Raw genomic sequence first — 25,219 nt, forward strand, 5'->3', positions numbered from 1 at the left:
TAGAGAATTCCTGCCCAGGCCCTAACTCGTAGCAAGACACCCGCAGTTTGCGGTCAAAACTCCATGTGACAGAGACTGTTCTATTGTCGGGCTCGTGGGAGCAAAGCTCTTTCTGCCATTGGTTAATGCCCAGCGGGGTCAGCGCCCCCGGCACGCGCCCATTCTGAGTGGCGCTGCCGCCTGCTGCGAGCAGGAGGGGGAGGGAGGGGCCGGAATGCACCACGCTGGGGGAAGAAGTGGGGGGAAGCTTGGCTGCGGCAGGACCAACCTTCTGCCTCCTGCCCCCGCAGGGGAGAGCGGGGGGGGGGGGGGTCCCGGCCCCCCGCCCACCGCTCTCCCCTGCGGGGGCAGGAGGCAGAAGCTTGGTCCTGCGGCAGCCCAGTTTCCCGCCTCCCCCCGCTTCTTCGCACAGCTTGGTGCGTTCCGGCCCCTCCGCCCCTTCTCCTCCCTCTCCCTGCCCGCATGGCCCTTGCGAGGGGGCGGGGGAAGAGCGGAGAGCGGCCGCCTGCGCACAGCTCCCTAGAGCCGGCAGAGAGAGGGAGGGACGGGCCTGGGGGAAGGGGCTGGAACAGGGCATGTCCCTCCCAGCCCCCTGCCATGAGCCGCCCAGGGCAGGGGGCTGGGAGCACCCCCATGAGCCGAGCACCCCACCCCTCTGCCCTGCACCCCCCCAAACACCCCCCAGCCCTCTGCCCTGAACCCCCCCACCCCAACACACACCCAGCCTTTGCCCTGCACCCCCCCCACACCCTCAGCCCTCTGCCCTGACCTCGAGTCGCCCCCAACACCCAGCCTTCTACCCTGCACCCCCCACACACCCAGCCCTCTGCCCTTCACACACCCCCAGCCTTCTTCCCTGACGTCCCCCCGAACAACCCCCCATCCCTCTGCCCTGCACCTCCCCACCCCAACACCCCCCCATTCCTCTGACCTGCAACCCACACACCCCCGGCCCTCTGCCCTGCACCCCCACACCCAGCCTTCTGCCCTGCACCCCCCACACACCCCTCAGCCCTGAACCCCCAACACCCAGCCTTCTGCCCTGCACTCCCACATCCCCCCAGCCCTCTGCCCTGACATCCACACACCCCCGAACCCTCCACACACACCTCTGCCCTGCACCTCCACACACCCCCAACCCTCTGCCCTGACCTCGAGTCCCCCCCAATACCCAGCCCTCTGCCCTGCACCTCCACACACACCCCAGCCCTCTGCCCTGACCTCGATTCGCCCTGCTCAGCCCACTGCAGGCCTAGGTGAACAGAACCCCAAGCTGGAAGCGAGCTGAGCAGGCTGGCGGCGTAAGATCAGCATTTTAATTTAATTTTAAATAAAGCTTCTTAAACATTTTGAAAACCTTGTTTACTTTACATACAACAATAGTTTAGTTATATAATATAGACTTATAGAGAGAGACCTTCCAAAAAACGTTAACATGTATTGCCAGCACGCGAAACCTTAAATTAAAGAGAATAAATGAAGACTTGGCACACCACTTCTGAAAGGTTGCCTACCCTTGCACTAGCTGAATCACTTTATATTTGCATAATGTGTGGAAGGGAGCAATATTTTTAAATAAAATTTTCTTTAAAAATATAGTTTGTTTGTTTTTTAGTTTCCATCAATTTTAGCATCCTCTGGAAAACATTGGGGGTCCCACATAGCCCATATATTTTAAGAGTTGAATACTGATTTAGCAACATAATTACCAGTAAAGTCAATATTGGTTAAGTGACTAAAGCCTTAAATGACTTAGAAAAAGGGATCTTGTATGAGTAAAATCAGAGAAAGGTCCTTACGATTTTTCCCTTAGTTATTGTCCCAAAACAGAGTAATGGTGAAAAATGGTCTAAAATTTTAATAGAAACAGACAATTATTTGTATTTCAACCTTTTATTGGTTGATCATGTATGTTGCTTGTTTTGCTGTTTATCTCCCTACTATGTAACTCTCAGTGTTGATAAAATTTAACATGCACATGTGTATATTTAATTTGTGGGTACTATGGAAAAGTCAACATGTGCATTCTCTCTTGGGGCAAAATTCTTCCCAATAAGATTTGATTACAGAAGCATGACTAGCTACAATATTACATTTAGTATAAATCCTATAAAATCTGTAAATTCTCTCTTTGTTTCAGTAGCTATCACATGTGGCCCACCTCCTCAAGTACTCCATGGAAAAGTGGAAGGATCAGATTACCGTTGGGGATCCAGTATAAATTTCAGTTGTGCAGAGGGCTATCAGTTATCCAATGCAGCTATTCTTTCATGTGAAGGACGAGGTGTATGGAGGGGAGATGTCCCACAATGTCTCCGTAAGTATGAAGATAATGGTGTGTGGCTGAACCACCTCAAGCTCTGATCGCCTCATTTCTCACAAGCTAAATAGGGTCAGACTCATTCAGAATGGGACATGAACTTTCTAAACACAAACCAACCAACCAACCCTGGGAACTGAAATTAGGTGGTGCTATTTATTTGTCAAATAAAGTTCTTCTGTGACTCAGTACTGAATCAGTGCCAGCGGATGGAAGCACTGGAGCAGCATACCGCTGTGTGTGCAATTTTTTTTCAGATAAAATGTAAAATAGAAGTCCCTGACCACTGTGGCCTTCATCCCTGAACAACCTCAGCTCTCTGTTTGCTACACAGAGATTCGCATTTCCACCATGATTTCTCACCCTCTGTTCGGATTGATATCTCTAGCTCTCTTTCTGTCAACTTTACTCGATGTCCTGCTACCAACTGAAGATCAACATAGCTAAAATGAACTCCTTAGCTGTCTAATCCTAAATCTTTTTTTATTCCTTTTCTGTTACCATTGCCAGGTTCATCATTAAGCTCCCCAATCCTTAAGCTCATAGTCTTAGTATATTTTTTGATTCCTCTCTGTCCCTTTCTGTCTCCCTCTCTCTCTTCACACTCCCCCAACTGGGAAACCATCTTTAAATCCTGCTCATGTTTCCTCTCCAAATTCTATCCATTTTTCTACATTCCCACAACCTGAACTCTTGTCTAGTGTCTGATCACCATCAAATGCTAAAATTGGGCTACTTTGAGAATAAGATGATGGTGGTATTTTCAGATTTGGTATCTAAAGCTAATCATCTACATCCATATTCAGGCACCTAAATAAAGGGGCCTATTTTGTAAGGGCAGTCTTGTGCCTGCAGTTACTAGCAATGGGGGGAAATAGTTGTGAGCACAAATGTTACCATTTGTACATCTGTATATCTGATCTGTGAGCATAATCACATGGTAGAACGCTTGCACTCAAATTTAGCAATTACTAGTGTCTGCTCACTTGTGCCTTCAGAAATGAATGCCACTTTTAAACATTAAGCCAGTATGTTCAGTTCTTCAAATACCGTTTTTGCTTTCTTTTTCTTCAATAGCTGCATTTTGTGGAGATCTTGGTACTCCAGCTGAGGGGCGTCTTAATGGGAAAAGTTTCACTTACAGATCTGAAGTCTCCTTTAAGTGCCGACCCCCTTTTATACTGATAGGATCTTCAAGAAGAGTCTGTCAAGCAGATAGTGTTTGGAGTGGAATTCAACCAACATGTATTGGTAATAATTCCCATAATCTCTGCTGTTTATTAGTCAGAGTATTGTAGATAATCTGTTATCATGATCAAGATCAAGCCCCAAATCAAAATGTTCGGTTGGGATTTGTGAAATTGGTTTATCAGACTACACAGATTAAAAGATCACATGTATCTAACACTGGATGGGCTTGATCTTTTGAGATTCGGAGTACTTTCTGTAATCTTCTGAGTGCTCTCGGCCTCCTACTGATTGCAGTGAGACTTATGAGCTTGCAGGGTAAGATCAAATCTCCCACTGACTTCAGGATTTGGCCCAATGCAAATAGAGATTTTTTTTTCTGTGATTTTGGTGAGAGGATGAAGAAATGTCTCTGTTGTTTTCTAAACAAACATACTCAAATCTAGAATTAAATGATCACAGTGGTGGTTTTCTTTTAGGCAGAAGGGATTGACTCATTTCAAGTGGTTACATTGTGGACATTGGGTAAGATTGGGGGCAAGAAAGCTTATTGAAAACACTCTTCTCTAATCAGCTAATGAGAAGTCATTAGTACTAAATTCAGATGTGTACTCTGAATAAATTCAAATGTCCTTAATCCAGACCATGTCTAGTACTCCGCTGCTGTGGCCAATATGAGTGTATCACATCTGCGTTCAGCAGTGAAGAACGTGAGTTATAGGAAAATTATATATGAGCCTTAATATGAAGGCATAAGCCTTGCAAATGGCTGGGAGTCAACTTCCTGTAAATTTTATATTTTCTACGGTGATCTATAAATACATTGAATATCTTTCATCCAAAAGATCTGCTTTGCCTCAAAAAGTCCCAATTTTACACCCTCAGTCGCATCATGGCTTTTCTACTATTATAATAACAAAACATTTATATTAGAGCTTCTGCAGTCTTTGAAAATATCATTGTGGGAAGAAGAAAGGTGTCAGTAATGTAAAGTTTCAGAGTAGCAGCCGTGTTAGTCTGTATCCGCAAAAAGAACAGGAGTACTTGTGGCACCTTAGAGACTAACAAATTTATTAGAGCATAAGCTTTCGTGGACTACAGCCCACTTCTTCGGATGCATATAGAATGGAACATATATTGAGGAGATATATATACACACATACAGAGAGCATAAACAGGTGGGAGTTGTCTTACCAACTCTGAGAGGCCAATTAAGTAAGAGAAAAAAAAAAACTTTTGAAGTGATAATCAAGCTAGCCCAGTACAGACAGTTTGATAAGAAGTGTGAGAATACTTACAAGGGGAGATAGATTCAATGTTTGTAATGGCTCAGCCATTCCCAGTCCTTATTCAATCCTTTGTTGATATGCTCTCTGTATGTGTGTATATATATCTCCTCAATATATGTTCCATTCTATATGCATCCGAAGAAGTGGGCTGTAGTCCACAAAAGCTTATGCTCTAATAAATTTGTTAGTCTCTAAGGTGCCACAAGTACTCCTGTTCTTTTTTTAGTAATGTAAAGGTGATTTTTACCTGTAAAATCAGATGGTTGAAAAAAATTATAACAAAAATAATCTCCTACAGGCACAAATTTCCCCAAAGATGGCAATGTTTACCACTTCTTGACACTGCTTATTTTGTTATACTAGCTATGGGCTATCTAATTCTATTTTTTTTTCAAGAGGTTGGTTTCTGTTGGTGATGCACTTTAAAAAAAAGACTGATCTGTTTCATTTTTCCATTAGCAGCTGTCCAGTCTAACTGATGATGAAGTTAAAAGTCCCTTGATTGTTCAAGTACTACATGTTTTTTTAAAATGTCATGTGTTAGGTTCCCATCTATCTGAGTTCTGAAGCCGTCAAGATTTCCTTTATAAATTAGTGCATTATATATTCTAATGATAGGATGATGAAAGTGACTGACTAGTATTGGAATTGGAAATCAGGTTAGAAAGAAATGATATATCACACCCCTGGATTATAGGATTATGATTACAGAGCACTGGAAATTGTTACAGATGAAATGTAGGCCCAAATCCTGAACTGCAATGTGACCACTTTATATTTCAGTGCTAGGACAAAACCAGAATAGCCAGTCATGGGAGAATCATCCCAATATAGTGGGAGTTTCTGGTGGCGAACAGCCATCCTATCAGCTCCTATGCTACCCATCTTCCATTCTGTCCACCTAAAAGGCATGACTGGGCATCCCGATAATCTTCCTAAACTGTCATGTCCATCTCTAGGGAGTGATGGCAGCTGGTGTAACCAGACCAGTGGACATCCAGCACAGGATTTAGGGGAACTAGACATCCACACCTTTTCTGACATGTACTGTTAACTCTTCAACCATAGCTGAGTTTCTGGGCCTCTTTTAAAGCATGTGCTTTCATGATCACAAAAAAGAATCGTAGAATCATAGAATATCAGGGTTGGAAGGGACCTCAGGAGGTATCTAGTCCAACCCCCTGCTCAAAGCAGGACCAATTCCCAACTAAATCATCCCAGCCAGGGCTTTGTCAAGCCTGACCTTAAAAACCTTCCAAGGAAGGAGACTCCACCACCTCCCTAGGTAATGCATTCCAGTGCTTCACCACCCTCCTAGTGAAATAGTGTTTCCTAATATCCAACCTGGACCTCCCCCACTGCAACTTGAGACCATTGCTCCTTGTTCTGTCATCTGCCACCACTGAGAACAGCCGAGCTCCATCCTCTTTGGAACCCCGCTTCAGGTAGTTGAAGGCTGCTATCAAATCCCCCCTCATTCTTCTCTTCTGGAGACTAAACAATCCCAGTTCCCTCAGCCTCTCCTCATAAATCATGTGCTCCAGACCCCTAATCATAGCCAGTCATGGGAGAATCATCCCAATATAGTGGGAGTTTCTGGTGGCGAACAGCCATTCTATCAGCTCCTATGCTGAAAAGAGTTTCTGCCAAATAATTTTATGCTTAGTTTCCTAAGGGAAAACAGTGTTGTTTTTCAGAAATATGGTTTTACAACTCTGTGGTTCCTAGGAAAAGAACACTAGGAGGCAAAGATTCCTCTCAATGTTACATCTGCATTATGCGTAATGCTTTTGGCTGACACAATATGCTGTGTATCCCACAAGAGTCAAAGGGGTCAGTTATATAAAAAAATTCCCAGTACTGAAATCTCTATGCTACCAAAACTGTCATCATGAATTACTTGTAAACATACTGAAAGGGGGGAGGGGAGGAACTGTAATTTTGTGTGGATTTAATTTAGCTTTGAAAATTTAAACTGTAATAACATCTCCTGTGTTTTCCATTTTAAAATTTAGATCCAGCCCATAACACTTGCACAGATCCTGGTACTCCACCTTATCGAATACAGAACAATTCTAGGGGTTATGACGTAAGAAGCCTTTTTATTTACTAATTTACTGAAATTGGAATGCATTTAATATTAATGTATGTTAAATTATTTTAGCTTTAAATGTTTAAAATAAAGTTTATCACTTTCAAATTTCTTTTTACTAAAACCTCAGGCTTCATCTTCAGTTATTGTTTTAATACGGAGTTTTAGGAAAGAACCCACAGTCTTTAGAATATATCATGTCATAAGTTTTTAGTAGAATTCCCCACTGAAATAAGTGAGTTTTGCTTAAAAATTAATGGCATGTTATAGACCTTTGCATGGAAAATAATTATATTGCACATGCAGTGTTTTAGCTATATCCCTACAAGGTTATTTGATTTCCCCCCCCCTCAGATTAAATTGTTTTGTTCTATGCCAGTAGCTGTTACATACTTTAACAAACTGTGAGTAAATAGCTGATATACTAAGTTCCTGATCAAAAGGCCATTCAAGTCATTGGAAGAAGTCCCATTGACTTCTCAGGGCTTTGTTCAGTTCCTGACACAGGTCATCAAGTAGATTCATTCAATTATGAAATCCTATTGAATTCCATGCACAAATATAGACGTTCAAGTTAGTCTGCATGATTATCAAAATTCTCTTTGATGAGTGTCATCCTTATAATGCCTTAATTCAGCATGAAATATTAGTTTATTAAGCATCTGTCTTGAAAGAAATTGAGAAAATATAACAAAAGTACATAACTGCCATAATGGGTCATTGTCATTCAACGTTCGGACTGATGAGAATTATTTAGGAGTCAACCAGAGTATAAATAGTGAAATTTTACTTTGGAATATGTTTACTATAGTGAATACAGTAACTGTCTTTCAGTTAATCTCTGCTGTCCCTAAATTAGTTCCCTGCCTATTTCTATCAACTCCTGGACATACGATTTCTCTCCAGTCAGTTATCTCTTGAGCTTTCTTAGCCTGCACTTCTGTAACTCTAGCTTTTCTGAATGTCTTGATCAAATCGCCTCCCTTCTATCTCATACATCCACCTGTATCACCAGTTCCCATTAATATACAGATCATAATTGCACCAACTCAATTACTGATTTCTCCAGAATATATGGTTTCTCTCCTCATTTATTATTAAAAGCACTGGTAACTCTTAATGCCTAGTTTGGTCTTAGGTTGCTCAGGGTTTCATTTCTAGATATAACTACCAGTAGTAATAGAGCCTTGACATGATAAATGCTTGCATCACTGTGTCAGGTCGGTCTGGTAGGATGGAATGCACTTTTTGGATGCTACTGATCGAAGGGGACATATTTTGCAGCTGTGATTATTTGAATATCCAGTTTCAGTGAGGTATTCAATAGGACATCACTGCCGGGAATCAGCTTTTAACAATCGGTGAGTAGATGACCTCATTAGAGAAAGATGTTCTTTGAGGTGTTTATCTGTGCCTACCAGCATCAGCTCTGACTTATCTGAGTGCATTTTCAGTTAGCTGTATTTCATGCCCTGCTATACAAATGCATACACACCTCCAACCCTTTCTCAGCAGAGCAATATGAAGAGTAAATTATTGTATTCCTTCTGAAGATTGAAAAAGATACATAACTCTATTATTGGCTTGTGAAGGACATAAATCCACACCATGTAGAGGTCAAAGCCTAGGGGTTTATTACACACAGCGCTGGCGGAGTGTCACCTGGCTTATCAGGCTCAGAGACACTGTCAAGCAATTGATTACAATGAAATATATAGATTTTCCATGGGCGGGGGAAGGTGACGGGGTAGGCAGTTCCACACCCGGGATAGGTTTTGCAGCAAGACAAGATAGCACAATAGCCAATGGTTAAAAGGTTACATAATGTCTCCGCCCATGGTCTCAAGTTAGCAAGTTAACATTTAATTAATACTTTGATAAAATGTTATTAGTATAAAATATATATGTTGAATTCTGATTTGGGGTCCATAGGAACGGAGCAACTCCTTTGATTGTCCGACAGGTACATGTCTAGGGGATAAAGCAAAGAAACAGTGAAAGCATATGGAAATAGAGATTGTCTCCTTTATGTCTTAAGGCAGGGCATTGGTCCCTTGGAAGGGAGGTGGAAGGATGTCATATCATTATAGTGACATGTGCCAATTTTTCATAAACTCAAGGTTGGATCTGTGGGAAGACTGTTTTCCCTTCGGGAGAAACACAATAGGAACAGGGATCCTTTGTTCAATTTGAAACATTGGATGAAACATAATTATTCAGTTATTGCCTCAACATCTGGCATTTCTACTGACCAAGCATATCTTAGCAAAGGCAATGTTATCTTGTTTATTCTGCTTTTCTTTTAGCTAATCACTATTTGCACGACTTCTGGTGTCCAGACCAAACTCTGGACTTTGGGTCTGAGAAAGAGCTGGCAAAGCCATATACCAGGTTGTTATATAACATGCACATGGATTTTAACCCTTCAGCTTGAGCATAGACATGCCATTTTCCCTTGACCTATTTAAATCCCTTCTAGATTGACACTTTCTGTTATGAAATTCCAATTGACGGTGAAACTCCTACTGGTATTCACTCGTATCATAATTGACAATATTTTTACAAAAAGCAAGAGCACTTAAGAGTCAGAAGAGCTTCATTCTGTTCTAGACTCTACCACACTCTCTCTGTATGTCTTTGGACATGTCACTGAGATGGAAATTTTCAGACGTGGGTGCAAAAAACTAGGCAAGAAAATCCATCCCAGTAATTAGATGTTTAACAAAAGTGTCCTAATTTTCAGATCCACTTCAGGGAGAATTGGATTGTAGATGCTGTGCGCATGGGATCATCAGGCCACCTCTCTTTAGATGTCTAAATATAGATTTTATGTTAGGCACCAACATTTGAAAATGTTGGCTTTAGCTTCTCTTGCCGCTGTTCCCAGGCTATACACTTACATTGATAATACTTATATTCCTCTGTAGTGTTCATTGAGATCTTCAGACGAAAGGTGCGATAACTTGGCAGTGTATTATTTTATTTTATATTCAATATTATTCACTAGCATGCTACATATTAATATCCATTTGTACTTATCCATATTATTATAATCTACATCTCTTTCCTTTCTCCTTCATTAAATCTATCACCAACTCATCTCCTCTGTCAGCAAAAGCACTTCCTCAATGGACAGTTCTCCATCCTCAGTTGTCCTGACCTACTTCCTTACCTCCTGGCCTCTTTTATCAGTACTATCATCAAATCCACCTATTCTAGACTTTTCCCTGTAATCTCCTTCTGACATTTCCATTCTGTCATTTGTCACCGGCAAGCAAACAATATGTGTTTTAATATAGCCAAATGTACATGTGTACATCTAGGAACAGAATTAGGCTATCCGGGGAAACAGTGACTCTGAAAAAAGTCTGGAGGGTCATGGTAAGTAATCAGCAGAACATGAGCTCCCAGTGGGATGCTATAGCCAAAATGGCCAATGCAAGGCTGTATTAACAGGGGAATCTCAAGTAGGAACAGAGTGGTTGTTTTAGATTGACACTTTCTGTTATGAATTTGCAATGGTGCAACTGCTGCTGGAATACTGTGTAGTTCTGGTATCCACAATTCAAGGAGCATGTTGATAAATGGAAGAAGTTTCAGAGAAGAACCACAAAAATGATTAAAGCATTGGAAAGCCTGTTGTATAGTGATAGATTCAAGGAGCTTAATCTGTTTAGCATGACAAAGAGAAGGTTAAAAGGAGACTTGATTAAAGATTGTAAGTACCTACATGGGGACCAGAAAGTTGATAATGGGCTCTTCAGTCTGGCAGACAAAAGTATAATAAAATCCAATGCGTGGAACTTGAAGATAGACCAGTGGTGGGCAACCTGAGGCCCATCAGGGTAATCTGCTGGTGGGCCACAAGACCGTTTGTTTACATTGGCACAGCCGCCTGTAGATCCTAGCAGTCGTGGTTCACCATTCCCTGGCCTTCGAACATATGAATCTATGAAATTCCTATCCCATTTCCTTTGTTTCCTTTCCTCAAAAGAATTGTAAAGGAAGTGGTATTTTCTCACCTTTATGACCACTTTGCTTAGAACCGCCTTCTTCATTTGCAGTCTAGTGTTCTACTCTTTCTAATAGATGTTGCATCCCTTACTGTTTTCTCATCCCACTTAATCACAGTACATCTTTCAATCCTGTCAATCATCACTCCGCTTCTTGAGCATCTGAAGCAGAACTTAGGTAGTACATAGTCACAATTGTAGCATAAACAATTATGCCCATAATTTTCTGTATGAATTTAACTGCAGGTGCAACTGCAAGAGATCTTTTATCATTGAACAGGATGGAATTTGAATGTTCCTATTTTCTTTTTAAACAATTGGCTTATTAATTCATACCGTGAGAAAAAAATCTTTAAAAACAGGTTTTCTAGTTATGGTGAGTCAAATCTAGTGCAATGTGTAGCGATACCATTTTGGTCATTTGTCACACATTTTAGTTGCTTCTGTCACACATTGGTAGTCTAGAAAGTTGAGAGTGTATAGAGTGTGGTTCCTTTTTGTGGGTCCAGTCTGATCCACTTTTTTCCACCTATCATTGGCAGGTAAATTCAGTTTTACCATCATGGATGAGACTTTGATTGCATAAGGAAAAAATCTAACTCTGTAAACTAGCAAACTGATGATATAGGGAATAATTTAAAAAAAAAAATATCTCCCTAGCAGCATATCACTATGCTGTCAGCTGATTACAAGTGCTGGTTTCCTGTTTTCTCTTATCTTCTACTTTTGATCCTGCAGGTTGGAAGCACAGTCTTTTTCAGATGTAGGAAGGGTTATCATATTCAAGGCTCTACTACTCGATCTTGTCTTGCAAACTTAACTTGGAGTGGTATACAGTCTGAATGCATTCGGAAGTCCTTTTTTTTTCTTTAAAATTGACATGTAATATAGTCTTTGACAAGGAAATAAATCAATACACTTTTTAATCTCATGTGGTAGATCAGGCCAGCACAACTCGTAAAGCGGCGAGGGCCATATTACTCCAAACAAAATAGCTGAGGGCCGAACCCCCCCGGCCGTGCTGAAACACGCCCCGTCCCCCCCCAGCGCCGCCCAGCCCCCGTGTAAGCAAGCAGGACTCGCCCTGGCGGCGCCTCCTGCTGGTCTTCTCAGGAATTAGCTCATCCAGCCGTTGGAGCGACCTCTGCAGGCCAGTGTCCCACTGCCGCTGGCTCTGTGTCCCTCCTGGACCCCGGTGCCCTTTGATCTGGGGTGCTGCCCCCTGGCAATACCCCCACACTCTGGCTCTTGGTCTCCTCTCTCTGGGGAACCCCCAATCCTCTAATCCCCACCTCACCTCAGTATAAGGCTACTGCCAGTCACGAACTAGCCCCCGCGCTCTGGGGCAGACTGCAGTATATCAGCCACTCATCACAGGCAAGGTTGGGTTTGGACCTGCTGCCTCCCTCTATAGCTGGGCTGCCCCTCTGCAGCCCTGGTACTGGTCTTAGGCCCTTAGCTTGGTCCGCAGCTTGGGGGTTTTCCAGGCTGGAATTCCCCAGCTCCTCTAGCCTTCCCCAGCCCTGCTCCATTCCCAGTACCCTGCTCAACTGCCTAGCAGCCAGACCCTTCTCTCTCTACAAGCAGAGAGAGACTTCCTCTGGGCCTCTGGCTCCTAGCCTTTTTATACAGGCCATTTGGGGCCTGATTGGGGCATGGCCCAGCTGCAGCGGCTTCCCCAATCAGCCCAGCTTTTCCCCTGCCACAGCCCTCCCCCAAGGCTGTTTTAAGCCCTTCAGGGCAGGAGCGGGGTAACCACCCTGCTACACCCCCCGAAACACATCCCCTACCCCAGCGCCGCCCGCACCGCGGAAACAAACCCTCCTTCCCCAGCGCCGCCCTGCCGAAACAGCTGTGGGCCGAAAAGGAAGGGGTTTTTTGGGGGTGGGGGGAGAGGGTGTGATACTTTATTAAGAATTTTTCAATTAAAGCAAACAATTTTTTAAATTATTTTAATTTTTTTATGAATCATGGAAAAATGAAAAACACCTGTTCCGTCAAAAGAAAACATTTGTACTTTTCATAATTATCTTGCAAATTTAATGAGAGATATTATATCTCTTTTCGGCAACAAGCTTGTCGTATTCAGGGGTCATATTTGAAGTGGATATTTTCATAATGTCTTCCAAATGGTCGTCAGTCAGAGAAGAACGTTGCTTGTTTTTATTCATGTTCATGATGGAAAATGTTTGTTCACATATGTAAGTGCTTCCAAAAATGCTGAACGTTTTCAGTGCAACTTCAATAAGATTCTTGTATTTTTCATCGTCCAGACTTTTGTAGAAGTCCCACAGGCTGCTTTCTCTGTGCGTATTTCGGTAAACTGCCGAACATTGAAGTTCAATAACCTCCAACTGCAAATCTTGTAGCACTTCCTCTGGATCCACAGAAAAGGGATCTTCCATCAGCTTCATCTTTAGACAAAGTAAGTCTTCTGTCAAATTCTTCAATCAAAAGATTGATGCGCTTTGCGTATTTTTCTCCTAACGCGGCGTGTTTGTGCTGAGGGATACGCTGTGCACAAGTGGGAAAGTGACACATTTCACCCTTTGACAGCTGACTTCTGAAAAGTTTCAATTTCATTTTGAAAGCTTTCACTGCTGCACACATTTGAAATATAAGTTGATTTTTTCCCCTGAAGTTGAATGTTGAGATCATTCAGGTGTACCGGAGCGCGGTGCGCACACGCGGGGCTGTGAGGTCAGCCCCTTCCCCTCCCCCCGGCAGCCGCGCTTCTCAGCAGCCGGAGCACGGTACACGTGGGCAGGGCTGTGAGGTCGGCTCTGCCCCCGGGCAGGGGGTGAAGCTGGCAGCTCCCCCCACCACTTGCCCGCGGGCCGCACAGTGAGCCCCCATGGGCCGCATGTTGTGCAGGCCTGCAATAGATGGTCAACCCACTGATTTTTGGAGAGGAAAACAGATTGTGATTTGATCAACAGAAAACTTCTGCAATAATAAACAACTTCTTGTTCTGTGTAAATTGAGGGGATGGATGATGTCCCAGGATGGTGCTGGAGAATCAGCTTATCCTGCCTGTGGTGGGGATTTTCAAATACAGACAGGTTGTGCTCGAAGTTCAGCAGAAGTGGAAAGGAAGTAGGAAAGTTCTAACCTGAAAAGATAATATGTTTAGCGTAACCCCCTAAGTAAACAAATCTACATTAAAACCTCTCCCTGGCCTTCTGGTGAGGTGTAACCCAAACTTCCATCTGGTGAGAGTGAGTTCTTGGGGTTACACTGTGTGTCAAGTGTGAGAAATTGCTGAGTTTTGTGTCCCATAAGGACATGGTTTCTGAGAGAGCCTGGAGTCGGATTATACTTTTCTGTATCATAAAGCCCTGCAGTGTTAGAGTGGCAGTGGATGCAAGTGGGGCTTGATCCAAAGCCCACTGAAATCACGTAGAGACTTGCACTGACTTCGGTGGTCTTTGGAGCAGGTCCTAAATGAAGAGGAGAATCCTTGGTGAAGAGGAATCTGTGCAGTACAGTTAAATCTTCATGGATTAACTGTTTAGTTTTGCTTTCTCTAAATATTCTCAGTTCTGATTAGTTTCATAATGGAGTCTTTGCTGAACAGAGCTGTGGAGCACAACGATCTGTTTAATAGTATTGCCCCCACCCTTCACTGTCTTGTTTCTCCTTTTTAATGTGTTTCCATCCTTTCTCTGCGATGCTGCCTGTTGCTAAATTTGCAAGTGCTGTAAGAATTTTTATGCTGTTGAGCAGGGTTGTTTTTTTGTTTTGTTTTAACTGAATGCAGGACTCTTTGAGGTAAAGCAGATAAACTGCTGGGATGTTAGGACCCCAGCCTGACTGAAAGTGTCTCTTGGTGCATCACTTCAGCTGACAAACTGTTTTTGCCTTATACCAATATGGTGTTTTATAGCATTGCTTGAATCATGCATTGTATTTGTGCCTTTTTGTGTTTATAAAATAAAAATACTTGCTATTCTTCCAAAAAAAACTTATACAAGTATTGGTGATTGTACTTTAGTGTGTGTGTGTGTGTGTGTGTGTGTGTGTGTGTGTGTGTGTGTGTGTGTGTGTGTGTATGTATATAGAGGAGGCGGGGACATGTTACATACTGAGAGTGGCTATCACCGCATTTCTTCTTCATCCATCCTCCTTCCCCCCACTGGCTCCATTTTCCCATCCTTGGTACCCTGACCCTTCTACAGTTCCCACTGTCCCTACCTGCTCCTCTTCCCCTCTCCATACTAATCTCCCCTTTCCTTCCACCAGCACAGATCCAAGTCCTACATTCACCCCCTTTCCACTTCCCATATCCATCTCCCCATGACCACTTCTGCTGCGCTTGTGCCACCATTTCCAACCTTACACACATTCTCCCCCTGCCCTCCTTTCCCACTGTCTCTGGAACACCTACTCCTTCTCTGAAAAGATTTGTCATCCATGACCTCTTTGTATCTTGCTCCCTCCAGCTCTTCGCTTTCTGACCTAGATCCCTTTGTCTGTCATGACCTCTGCTGCTGCCCTCTGAGGAGGTCTCTTTTCTCTCATTCCTGCCTGGAACAGACCGGGGTGGGGATGATGGGCTTTTTCTGTCCTGTTCCTGCTGCTTCAAGTCCCTCCCACCTCCGCCCTCTCCCTTCCCGCTTTCTCCTCTTTTTGAACAGCACTGCACCCGACTCTCTGCTCCCCCTCCATGTTGCTGTCATCTACTGTCCATCCAATTCCTCCCCCTCAGCCTTCCTCTTTGATTTCAACTCTTGGCTCTCTCTTCTCTTCCCAGTCTTTCACACTCATCCGTAGTGACTTCAACTTCCATATTGAAGACCCGTCTGACCCCTTAGGTGTACATTCTTTGTAGAGTGATGGTCTCTAAGTGTATTCTAAATGTGAGTATGAGTGTGCGCCATGCACCCTATCCAGAAATTCTTCAGAGCCGTGTCCGTTGGCCTGCACATGTGCAGTAGTTCTCATGTGCCTGACCAAGGGTATAAGAGACAGTGTGGGTTGATACCTCTCCAGTTCCTTCTTACCACTGCCTGGCCCAAGTCAGAACTGTGCCCTCCACTTTGGTGCATAACCTATAAAGAAAACATTTGTAAATAGTTGTATTCTGAGATTAGTAGTTAGCAGTTAAAGTTTATAGTCTAGTTCCGAGTATTTCTTTCTCCCTGGTTGGGAAACGCCTCTGCAGCACCAGGACTATGCCCAGAGACCCTCAATCCTTCTCCACCTGTGATGAACATCAGTGTTGCCTATATTGTCTGGGTGAGGCACATATCTCTGTGAAGTGCACTATCTGTTGCTCCTTTCCACCCAGAACTCAAGAAGCCCAGGAGCTTCACCTGTGGAGGCACGTGATGGAGAAGGCTATGAGAGCCCTCTCTGATTTCGGCCAGGGAGACCCCCTGTAATCAGCCTCAACTGATCAACAATGCCTCTCCAAGTACGTGCCTTGGAGCAGAGCCCTCAACATCTAAGCCTAAGATCTCTTCTTTCAGGGCTGCCCTTGATGGTAGAGAGCACTCTCCTGGTGTAAGGACAGATCATCATTGAGGACTGTCCATGAAAAACGCACTTCCTCCCTGAGTCTGTCCAGCTTGGGGGAGACGTCACGTATGGAACCTAAGGAACTGACTCCATTGAAGACCCCTGGATCAGAGTGCAAGACGCATAGAAAGAAGGATCTGCTGGTTCTGTTGGTCACCTCGGTACTGAAGCATAAGGAGAGATGTTCACTAGTTCCGTCTACAAGTGCAGGTCCAGACCAATTGTCTATATCACTTCGTCTATCTAAAGACCAGCTGGTCACTGCAGATAAACCAGATCCATCAGATTTAACTACGGGAACCTCTTGAACACCAGGGTGTCCCGAGACTTTTATAACACCAGAGGATATATTCCTCCCTTATCTGTAGTCTCCACTTTTCTGGCCCGGCCCTCCTGAGGGATGTTCTTACTCCGGAGGAGGAGTCTACACCATTGTCCCAGGAGCCATCTCCCCTCCAGGAATCTGGCAGGAGTGTCCCGGTACCTACAGTACCACTGCTACCAATGGAGCAGGTCTTGGACTCAAATGACTCTCAGGAGATGGCCGCACTGGTAGCTCTGTGGAAGCAATTGAATCCTGATAGTCAAGGGGTTACCCTCACCATCTTGCTGGATATGAACCCCCTTCCCACAGGGACTGCTGGCACAGATTTTTTGTGGGTCCACCCTGCAACCAATCGATCCCTCTTTCTCGCATTATTGGGATCTGTGAGTTCCTTATGGCAGATATCTGAGCCCCTCTGAAGCGTCCTACTGCTCTCCTCGCCTGCCGGTTCTGTCGGTATACGAGGAGGAGGGGTGGAACTGGATTCACGGGTCCTGACAGGTGCCTCTGCATCATCCCCGGATGAGGTGGTCACTCCTCTGTTTTTGTAATAGGGGGAGAGAGCACGAGGCCAAGTGCAAGGCCTGAACCAAAGTCAGCAAAAGTTATGCTATGAGCATAAGTCTGTGTGCTGTACCAGTTCTGGCCAGGTTCAGCACACAGAGAGAACACAGGCAGCCAACAGCCTTCTCCACCAGATGGCCACTGCCAGTACCAGGAGCTATTGCAACAAGTTGCCAGTGATTTATAGATACCATTAAAGGGGGTAAACAGTGAGATGGCAAAATTTGCAAATGATACGAAATTGCTCAAGATAGTTAAGTCTAAAGCAGACTGCGAAGAGCTACAAAGGATCTCACAAAACTGGGTGACTGGGCAACAAAATAGCAGATGAAATTCAATGTTGATAAATGCAAAGTAATGCACATTGGAAAACATAATCCTACCTATACATACAAATGATGGGGTCTAAATTAGCTGTTACCACTCAAGAAAGAGATCTTGGAGTCATCGTGGATAGTTCTCTGAAAACATCCACTCAATGTGCAGCGGCAGTCAAAAAAGCGAACAGAATGTTGGGAATCATTAAGAAAGGGATAGATAAAACAGAAAACATTATATTGTGTCTCTATAAATCCATGGTCTGCCCACATCTCGAATACTGCGGAATATAGGGGAATTGGAAAAGGTTCAGAAAAGGGCAACAAAAATGATATGGGGTATGGAACAGCTGCCTATGAGGAGAGATTAATAAGACTGGGACTTTTCAGCTTGGAAAAGAAACGACTAAGGGGGGATACGACAGAGGTCTATAAAATCATGACTGGTGTGGAGAAAGTAAATAAGGAAGTGTTATTTACTCCTCCTCCTAACAAGAACTAGGGGCCACCAAATGAAATTAATAGGCAGCAGGTTTAAAACAAAAGGAAGTATTTCTTCACACAACGCACAGTCAGCTTGTGGAACTCGTTGCCAGAGGATGTTGTGAAGGCCAAGACTATAACAGGGTTCAAAAAAGAACTAGATACGTTCATGGAGGCTAGGTTCATCAATAGCTAATAGTCAGGATGGGCAGGGATGGTGTCCCTAGCCGCTGTTTGCCAGGAGCTGGGAATGGGCGACAGGGGATGGATCACTTGACGATTCCCTGTTCTGCTCATTCTCTCTGGGGCACCTGGCATTGGCCACTGGCGGAAGACAGGACACTGGGCTAGCTGGACCTTTGGTCTGACCCAGTCTGGCCGCTCTTATGTGGTCTAGGACCCTCAATGCCAGTTCCTGGACAGTGTGCAGTCTCAGGAGCCGAGTAAGGTAGCCCTACCCATCAGAGTCCATACTAGAACCGGCTAGAGTGGGATGGCACACTCCAGCATCCTGTGCCCCCATACCGAAAAGGGCTGAGAGACAGTGTTTTGTTCCTGCCAAAGGGGCTGAATTCTCATTCTCCTACCCTGTCCCCAACTTGCCGGTGGTACCGATGGCTGATGAAAGCGTGGGGCCAGCCTGGCAGATAAAAGACTGGACCGTGTAGGGAGGAAGGGGGTCTCCTCCAGAGGCCTGCAATTTCATGTTGCTAACTAACAAGTGGTGCTAGTGAAATAGGATTTTAATACTTATTCCAGGCTTGTGGACTTCACCGACAAGCTTCCCACCAGAAAGCTGGGCTCCATTTCAGTCTCTCTTAGAGGAGGGGAGGCTAGTGGCAAACGTAGCCCTCCTGGCTGCACTGCATACGGTGGACCCGGCTTCCAGAAGTTTAGCCACTGGTCTAGTCCTGAGGGGGATTCCTGGCTACAACCGGCAGGGTTCCCGAGCAAGGTCCAAACTGCCACCCAGGACCTTCCTTTTGACAAGTCGAATCCCTTCAACAAGAAAACCGCTGAGTCCCTGCACTCACTAAAAGACTCAAGATTGATGCTGCATTATCTGGGGACTTATACACCAGCCCCTAGGAGGAAACCCCAGACGCAGTCCAATAGACCAAGGCCACCCCCTCCTCATGCATCTTATCACCAGTGCACAACCCAGCCTCTGCGCAAATGCCAGAGGATTCAGAGGCCTCACTCTTGGCCCCCTCTACTGCCACAGTCTCTCCTCACTATCCACCACCAGTCAAGAGCCACTTTTGACAGATTGGTCGAGACCCAAGCACCACTGCTGTTGCCAGCCATCTGTCCCCTGTCATTTTGGGGGCCATCTTACACTTTTAACCCACAACTGGAACAAGATCACAATGAACAGTTTAGGTTCCGGAGATTATCCACCAGGAATATTTCGTAGTTTCTTTCCTTGCCACCTCACAAACCCCCTTCCTCCCCCTCTCCCCCTTTGGGGACCCCTCTCATGAGGTGATTCTTCAATGGTAGGCAGAATCCCTTTTACGCTGAGGGGCAGTAGAGCACGTCCCATCTCGTTACCGCAGAAGAGGGGAGGGTTCTACTTCCCATATTTCCTAATCCCCACAAAAGACCGAGAGTGGAGACCCACCCTGGACCTTCCGCAACTCAACATCATTATTCAAAAGCTGAAGTTCCAGACGATCACGCTAGCATCTATAATCCCCTCCCCTCAGGAAGACAGACTAGCTCCGTTGATCCTTGGAAGGACACGGATACAGTCTTCTGCTCAAAGGATTGACATTCAGGCAGTATTCTTTGAAAACAAGAATATTCTTTACTAACACAATATTCCCTAATCCAACAAGTTTATTAAGAAGATAAAGAATCCATAAATGTTCTTAACAAGGCATAATGTGATCTGTGCTAATTGACTTTAAGTATTCACAATTGCAATATCATACAGTTTTTAAATTGCTTCAAGTGGTTACATTCCATATGTGATGACTAGTCACACACACAATGCCGACAGCAAATCCTTAAACATCTAAATCATAACAAACAAAAACATCCAGCTTTATTATCCCTGACCCTTACATTCACACAGTTTAATTATTCTTACACTGGAGAGTTATTTTGCTTACTTTCTCTACTATCTTCTTTTCCCTCTGAGAGCTGCTTCTGCTCTGTCAGCGTTGCTACTGTTCCATTGTTACTGCTTGTCTCTCCTTAAGTGATTTTAGTTCTTTTCTTTTTATTCTTGATTCTCCTACTGCTTATACACACACCAGTACCTTCCACTCACTCTGACTCAAGAGTGTTCGCTCTCTGCCCTCTATACAGATTTTGGCCTATTGGGATTGGTTATTTTTACAATCCTAAGCATTCCCACCAATCATTTTAAGCCCTCTATGTGTCAATCAAAGCTAGACTTGATTGAAAACTTGTGCCCTATTTGGCGGACCTGATTGACGACTTGCATCTTGCCTGATTGACCTCTCCCTTCAGGTTTTGGAGTGACCTTTATTTCACCTCAGCCTCCCTACTTGCTGTTGGCTGAATCACTCCCAGACCTCCATTTTGGATTTCTCTGTGACTGCTTGTGACGGCCACCTTGTTATCGCTAGCCGAAACCATCTTAACTATAAAACTATCTTAACTATTAAACCTCTACAGTTATAAGCTATCCATATCTAAGCAGGCCCTAACCCTACCATTCACTGTCACTGCTCCATTTTTCATAATTTTAAACCAGTTTAATTTCTGTCTCTCCTCCCTGCTTCGGCTCGTGGTGGCTGTGCAGCGCTCTTAGTCCTGAATTCCTTACACAAAGCAGCTGAAAGATCTCTTGTATCCCCCTTTGACTTCGGAGGCGGTTAATACTATTTATATGCAAACAGAATTCAGACATAATTTTTACCACTAAAAGAATAAAGCAAGTCATGCTTAAACCATGTAAAAAAAAATAAAACTGAACTCCTGTTATAATAGACATCAAATCTCTTTCTATTCCTCGCTAAAATTTAAGTATTAAAACCTTTATTTAAAAAAAAAAAAAGATTTAGCATTTCTCCGCAAATTACCACAGACTGGTTTTTTGCTCACAGTAGAAACAGGTTTTCCCATCTCTGGCGCACTCACATGCCTGGAGACATGCACCACATCTATCTGCGTGGGCTTGACCAGGACCAGGCTTCCTTGAGTCTGAAGCCTGAACGTTGGGCAGATGCAGAATGTAGACAGAGTCTGCCTGCGTTCCATTTGTCATTCATGGAGCCTGGTGTCTGTCCTGATACACAGGTCCATAAAAGCCTCCAACTTGGCAGGAGCGTCTACCCATGTCAGCCCGTCCTTAATTCATCACACTGATTGAATTGAAACTGATGGAGGAGTGTGGCATCATTCCAGAGGCTGTCTGGGTGCCGTAGGAAGGGGCCACCCCCTTACGTAAGGCAATCTCCGCCATGTGGGCTTTAGCCGATTCGTCACAAATGGTAGCAAATGAGTGCAGGAAAGAAGCCCAGCATGTCAACACAGGGTGGTCTTGCTCTAGAAGCAGAGAAGCCTATGCAAGGGCCTCCGCGGTAAGCAAGTTAAGTAGCTGCCCCACCTTGACCTGGTCCACGGCATATTCCTGGGGTTGGAGCACAAACAGGAGTCTGCATTGGGTAATAAACCTGCAGAACTTGTCGATGGTGCCATGGTATCTCTGCGAGCGGAACTCTAGGGCTGGTTACCCAGCTGGTGTCACAAGGGGAGATGTGGTCCCTGCAGCTGCTCTGAGAGCTGCAATGTGCACCTGCAGGGAGAAGTTTCCTGTCTGCAGTTGCCATACGTGATCTCTCAGGCTCAGGGTCTCAGCCTGGAGGACAGTGATGTGTTCCTGCAGACGCACAGGCCCCTGGGGCGTCGGTGTGGCGGAAGACCCAGCAGTGTCCATACTCCGTTCAGGGGAACAGCAACAAGTCTCGGAAGAGACCGAGGGGGTCTGAGCAAACTGTCAGGGCCCAGACACGGGCAGTCAAAGCTCAGAGCAGAGTCAGGGCCATGGACAGGAATCACGCCAAGGGTCCCGGGACGAGTCAGTCAGAAGCCACGTCGGGTGTGAACGCCGGAGTCAATAACTGGGGTCAGGGTGAGGAACAAGGAGCCGGGAACTCGGTTGTCGGGGACCAGTCAGCGCCAGGCCTGGTGCAGGTTGCTCAAGCAAGGGGTGGGACAGGACCAAGAAGGTTTATGCCCAGTGGTGTCCAATCAGCCGTCTGCTGCTAGTCACCTGACCCCGCTGACTCAGCAGGTGGAACATTAGCAGCGGTTTCCCTGCCTTGCCGTGCGGTGGCGCAAAGACTAAGGCTCCTGCTTGGCACGCCCACGGGCCTGGGTTCGAGGCCTGCGGTGCCTGACAGCAGGCAGGGGGTTGGCAAGGCCAGCTGGCGGGGGGGCTGGGTGGGTGTGGGGTTAGCAAGGCTGGCAGGCATTGGTGAGTCCGGCTGAGGGTGGGGGCTGGGCAGGCGAGGGGGCGGTGAGTCCGGCTGAGGGTGGGGGCTGGGCAGACAAGGGGGTGGTGAGTCCAGTTGAGGGTGGGGGCTGCAATGCCAGCTAGGTTTCCAATGCAATAGAAGCCCTTCCTGGCCCTTGAGAGAGCCACACAGAGCCGATTTTTATCCTGGAGGAAACCAATCCTCCTTTCTCTGTTGCTTCGTACCAGCGAGAGAAGAACGATGTCATTCTCCTCCCCTTGAAAGTCATCCACGGCGTGGACAGCCACGTCTCCCATGTCCCTGCTCCTCATCAGCGTGCGGCTCTTCAGCACCTGGCCGTGGTAGGGGGTCAGAACGGTGACTTGGCTCTCGGGGTATCCCTGCTCTAGGAGGTATCTGCTCAGCGAGACCAGGAAGGCAGCCTCAAACCTGTTGCTGTAGCCCTCGGAGTCAGCGCTGTGGCTCTCGGCCGCTGTGTGCTGGATGAAGAAGACACTGCTCTCCACGCCCTGCAGACAGGGAGAGTTGGCACCCTGAGCATTTTTTAAAATGAAGTGACTGCTAATATTTGCACGTTTAACCCAATCTGTAACTGGGAGGAGGCAGAGCTGGGATCCAGTAACCCTTGCTATTCCTTTAACCTCTTTTGTCCCAAAGAGCTTTACAGGTGGTACCAGCTCATTCAGCCGCAGCCGAGGGGAGGGAATGGGCGCCCATTCTGCGCCAGAAACACTATGGTGCTGCTGTTACTGTGGGCTGCGAATGGCGTCCTGCCTGCAGCGTCTGAGGTGGTGCTAGAGCAGAAGCGTTTGGCCTCTTTACTGAGTCCCCTGTGAAGCACCTTGCCCACTACTGGCGGCTACAGAACAGGGCACGTTTCCAGGAGCAGTGAAGGGGAATTCCATGCGAAGACTGAACTACTGCTAACCCTCGGGGTAGGCAGGAGAAACTAGTCTAAATATGGGTCACTGGGCTTTGCTTGTTTGCAGCTCATCTCCTATGGAGACGGGTTCAGATCTCACCTCCTGACGCTGCCGGTCACACCTCAGCAGTAGCATAGAATTACAGGTCCGAGGCGTGTTTAAAACCAAGGTGTAGAGGATGAGCACGAAGGAGCCTGTTACCTCTGGGAGGAAGGATGATGTAGTGCTTAGGGCACCCCATGTGTTTATTTTTCCTTCAGAGAGAGAGAGAGAGAGAGAGTGTGTATGTGTGTATTAGTTAACCATTAAAACTCCCCTTGGCCTCCCCAGCCAGAAGGAAGAGCCCCCAACACCAGACACCTAGGAGCACACACAGAAAAATGACTACGGCTGGCTGGAAAAGTTTTGAAATTTCTATTGTTTTGCAGAAATCCTCCCTGAATGGTTAACTGAGGACGTTTCCCTTGTTTCCCTCCAGCTTCCCGAGCAGCCAGCACTTGCTGAACGTTCAAAATCTCCTCAAACGTGTTTTGGGATATTTTTCCCCTGCATTCTCCAGCCAGCCCTACAGCTGAGGATGAGAACAAACCGAAGGAAACAAGCCAGCCGTGGGCAACTCCCCATTCACCGCACCGGGGGGCTGTAGTGCTGCCTGACAGGGCTAAGTGGGGGAGAAAGAGCTGCCTTCACAAATGCCCCAGTCACAGAGTCTCCACCAGCCGGTCCCATTGGCTTCATCTGGATCCAGAGGAAACCTAGTTTGATAAATAAACGCTGCCCTGAGGCGCGCGTGGCAGGCTCCTTCAGTGAGCCAAGGCAGAAGGATGGGAGCAACCAGCCCTGTAGTTGGTTTCTTGCTCTACCCTGGGCTTGTTAACAGCTTCAGTGGGATGCATCTAATACATTAGAATCCCTTTGGTAATAACCACGCCCTCACTCCCCCCGCCCTCCCCGAACACTCTTGCCCGGGCTGGCAGGTGGCTCCGTCACGTGGCATAGGCAGCCGGATTTCCCAGCTACGGGAAGTGTTTCCACCTACCTTGATCTGTTCATATTCAGCATCAGCATCGTGGTCTTTGAGCTGTTTGTAAAAGAGCGGCACCAGCAGCTGGGAAAACTCTGGGCGCATGCGGTGCTGTTTGAGACGAGAACGGGACACCCAGCTGAGAGCCACGGTTATTCTTTGGTAACTATTTAAAAACCCTCCCTTGGCCGTGGATTAACTGTTTGCTCCACGTTTGTTACAGTTCTGCCTGCTTCGGGCTGGCGGCTGCCAGCCCTTTGGTGAAGGGATTGGAGCCTTCCTCAAAGGCAGCTAGACTGTACGATGGGGCTGATGGGCCTGAATCTAGCAACAAAATCCTAAAGCTGTTCTCACCCCCCACCAGCAGCTGGCACGTGGTACAGCCGCCCTGCTCCGTCTGTCCACCACTTCTATTCGCCGGCTGCCAGGTCGGGACGGCGGTGTTACCGAGCCTGTCGGTATGGTAACAGACGTTCCCTAGACCTAGTGGTTTGTCTGAGTTACAGTATTTATTAGACAGGCCCCAGGGGGTTGCTTGGTGACTGTTGTGGCTGGATGCTCCAACTGTTGTGGAGTCTTGAAATCTGCCTGTTGCAGGGGGGGTGGGAGCGGGGTGTGGCTGTTTTCACCAAGCCAGCCCAGCAGCTCACTAGCCCCCAGGAGTGGGGAGGCTCTAGGATCCCTAGTGCGCCATCTCAGAAGAGGTG

The 25,219-nt window shown here is 46.0% G+C and overlaps 2 long non-coding RNA genes across 3 annotated transcripts in view; both read left to right on the plus strand.

Annotated features, from left to right (window-relative positions):
* The window catches only part of LOC135982137 (uncharacterized), a 530,422-nt gene that overhangs the window by 249,598 nt on the left and 255,605 nt on the right, over positions 1-25,219 (plus strand). The window lies entirely within an intron of this gene.
* On the plus strand, positions 1,070-25,092 carry LOC122173008 (uncharacterized). Of its 2 annotated transcripts, none has more exons than XR_010599324.1 (5): positions 1,070-1,301; positions 2,141-2,317; positions 3,398-3,571; positions 6,813-6,886; positions 23,967-25,092. It is a non-coding gene; the product is annotated as an uncharacterized LOC122173008 (long non-coding RNA). The 2 variants fall into 2 exon arrangements; XR_010599325.1 differs by having other exon boundaries at positions 2,144-2,317.

The sequence above is a fragment of the Chrysemys picta genome, chromosome 3 (assembly GCF_011386835.1).
Source record: "Chrysemys picta bellii isolate R12L10 chromosome 3, ASM1138683v2, whole genome shotgun sequence".
NCBI classification, from domain to species: domain Eukaryota; kingdom Metazoa; phylum Chordata; order Testudines; family Emydidae; genus Chrysemys; species Chrysemys picta.